Source organism: Myotis yumanensis, unplaced genomic scaffold (genome assembly GCF_028538775.1).
Source record: "Myotis yumanensis isolate MYYU_CA2020_CCGP unplaced genomic scaffold, mMyoYum1.0.hap1 SCAF_21, whole genome shotgun sequence".
NCBI lineage: Eukaryota > Metazoa > Chordata > Mammalia > Chiroptera > Vespertilionidae > Myotis > Myotis yumanensis.
This window is the reverse complement of record NW_027223772.1, coordinates 11753609-11756931: the sequence shown is the minus strand read 5'-3', so window position 1 is coordinate 11756931 and position 3323 is coordinate 11753609. Positions and strand designations below refer to the sequence as shown.

Sequence of the window (3323 nt, the reverse complement as noted above, 5' to 3'; positions counted from 1 at the left end):
TTCAGTTCTGGATGGTGGACAAATGGTGGCAATGCAGGTCCGACCCTCTCTGGTTTGATCCTGGGCAACCTGCAGCGACGCACAGCTGCTGACTGCTAGTATGGCAAAGTGTCGTCAGCGTCCTCCATCTCTGGATTGTTTTTCCTCTTGTCTTCATCGCTGGAGCATTCCTGATAATTCCTCTCTGTTGCAGGAATCCACATGGTCTTGAAGTTGTTTTCTGAAAATATACAAACATATTCTCGACCGAAGGTTAATAAAGGGAATTTTACTTGGGGTCCTTTTATATTTGCCCAAATGATTTTCCTTTGGCTTATTTTGACACTGTGTGTGTTTTCCTGGGTGTCTTGCTGTTAGCATTACAAATGAAAATTTTTTCTAGATGTAATTTAGTTACAGGATATTTTTCCTTACATGGTATTTTTCCACTATTCCCCCTTTTTTTGATTTAATCTAGATATCTTTAAATTTTAATGTTTTTGCACAAAAATATGACTGTTTTAGTTTCATTGCATGTTAAGCAATTTTTCCATGAAATGAAAATTTTTGGTTAATACTTCTTGAGCCAATTTTAATTAATCTGAAAACTTGACTGCTATTTTACTGTCAAATTTAGTACTCTAACAACAATCTTAGTTTACATTGTAAATATTAATGGAAAGGATTACTTTACATCCTTGAGGAGGCTTAAGCATTCCTGTTTGTTAGGCTAGATTTAAATACAGGGTCTGTTAACTAAGCCTTCGTTTTTCTGGGTACCATTTTCAGCTGGACCAAGTCTCTTCTGTTATTTGGTTCCTGATCTGGGCTGGGCATGGGAAGCAAGAAGCAGCCATGGGGACAGGAGACCTTCCTCAGAAGGGGCGAGTGTTCAAGCCCCTGCACAATTGGGGGGGTGAGGATCTGTGCCCCACCTCTGTTGAACCCCAAGTTCTCTCCTACTGGCCCCCAGCTGTGCCTGTCTTAGGTTGCCCCACCCTATGGGGTCTTACCCGTTGTTGACTACCAGCCATCTCTGGGCCAAGTAGGGTGATGTGAGATTCAGTTCTGTCTCCTTGGTAGCCTATGTCCCTCTGGCCTCCATGCCCAGCAACTGCCTTTGGATGCCCTCGCCTGCTGGCGGGGCACCAGCATTGATCATGGGGAACCCAGGTTTCTTCTCCAGAGAGGGCCCAGCTTACGCCATTGGGCAAGAGACAGATCCATGGTACCAGCTTTTCATGATCCCAGCTTGAACAGAAGGTCAGATAACAGCTGTAGACAATTGGAATCCTCTTGGCAAAAAAAGGTCAAGAGAGGTCAATATAGAATGCTTAAGTGCCTTCCCAGGAGGGAATAAATCCCTTCAATGTCCTTAAAACATTCAAAGAATTAATTTGTAAGTTTGTTTGGGATAAATGCACAATATACTGTTGTAAAGCATCAAAAATTATGAATAAAACTTGTAGAATAATACCATGTAAGAATATTCTTTGCTCTAGGTCATGACAACTTAATTTTAAACTGGCTGTCTCAAAGTTTGGAATGAGGAACCTAGTTAGCAAAAAAAAAAAGCAATTTACAGAAGCAGAGACAGCATGCTATCCAAATTACAGTTTTGGGTAAACATATTATCTAGAGTCCTTGGGTAACCTAGGTTAAACTTAGGCATGTTATCTAAATTTACAGTTTTGGGTCTCCAGAACACTAAGTTGACATGCTAACTGGAGCCCTCTGACCTTGGGATAGCTGTGCTGTCCTTCCCAGGTAAAGGAAAAATGTGCCTTCTAAGACCAGTATGAAAGTTATAGTTTTTACCTGAATTAATTGTTACTGAAAGGGCGCACTGTGCAGGCGCAGGCCCTGCGCTCCAGCCCCGCCCCTGCTTGCATCCGGCTGGCTCCGCCCCGCACGCAGGACCGCTGCGCAGGCGCAGTCTGCAAGGTTCCGGCGGCTGGAGGACCGCGCCTGGCGGTAGAGTGGGGTGCTGGGCTCGGCTGGTGGGTGCGTGCGGGTGCACCTGCCGCGGGCCTTTGGCGTGTCCGGCTGCAGGCCCGCACCCAGCCTGGGGCGCCTGAGCCTTGGGGACGCGAGTCCCACCTGAGGAGACCTGCCCTGCGTGCCCTCCGCTGGTGCCGCAGCGCCCCGAGGCCAGCCCCAAGCTCCGAGGCGGTGGCGGCCACGTGCGGGGGGGCCCTGAGCCTGCCCCTCTCGGGAGCAGGTGCTCCGTGCTCGGCCTCGTCCGCTGGGGCTGGGACTGAAGGAGCCCACGTGGTGGCGGCGGCACCAGCGAGGCACCGGGTGCGGCCGGCTCCTGAGCGGCCCCCCGCCCTAGAGCCCAGCGGCAGGTGTGGGCCACGGGCCTCTAAAGGGGCGAGTGCGCATGCACGCGCACCAAGCAGGACGAACAAAGAGGCGGTGGACGCAGGCGGCCGAGCGGAGCAGAGCGCCGACGAGCACCGCCGAGCCAGGCCGTGCAGGGCCGGGCCCAGGAGCGTGCAGGTGATGGGGGTGACCAGGCTGGGGTCGGCGGGCCCCTGAACCCGACGCCCCGGGCTGGCGGGGAGCTGCGCGGTGGCTGCGTGTCCAAGGGGCCGGGCCCGCCATGGCCGGGGTCAGCTACACGGCGCCCTGGTGGGTGAACCTCCTGCACCGGCTGCCGCACTTCAGCCTGCGCTGGGAGCCCACCAGTGACCAGTTCCGGCCCAAGGACCCCGACTGCCAGAGGGCGCTGCTGCTGCTCGGGGCCGCTGCGCTGGCCTGCCTCACCCTGAACCTCCTCTTCCTGCTCCTCTACTCCTGGCTGCGCTGCCGGCGGCGTGGGAACGAGGAGCACCTGGACACCGACTGCTGCTGCACCGCCTGGTGTGTGGTCATCGCCACGCTGGTGTGCAGCGCCGGCATCGCCGAGGGTTTCTGTGGCGACGGGGAGACCAGCGATGGCCTCCATTGGGCCACCTACTCGCTCCGCCACGCCAACCGCACGGTGGCGGGGGTGCAGGACCGCATGTGGGACACCGCGGCTGCCCTGAGCCTCACGGCGGAGCCGCGATGCCGTGATGGAGCGTGGGCCCGAGCAGCAGGCAGAGCCCGGACCAGGCCGGCATCCGGGACCGCGGGGCCGGGCTGCTCGTAGCGGAGGCGACGGAGCCCCCCAGCGGCTGAGGGGCCTCCTCCCAGCCCTCGCGGGCGGCCCAGGCGCAGCGAGCCCCCGTGGGGATCCCCCACGACATCCAGACCCAGAGCACCCCAGGAAAGAGGAGGGAAGCCTCCAGAGCCAACACAGAACGACTCCCACGCCGGGGACGGCAAGGACTTCCTCCGTGTTCAGTGGAAGGGTGAGA

The 3323-nt window shown here is 55.9% G+C and overlaps 1 pseudogene; it reads left to right on the top strand.

Annotated features, from left to right (window-relative positions):
* The first annotated feature begins 2584 nt into the window (after positions 1-2584).
* On the top strand, positions 2585-3115 carry LOC138998948 (protein tweety homolog 3 pseudogene; annotated as a pseudogene).
* Positions 3116-3323: the final 208 nt, after the last annotated feature.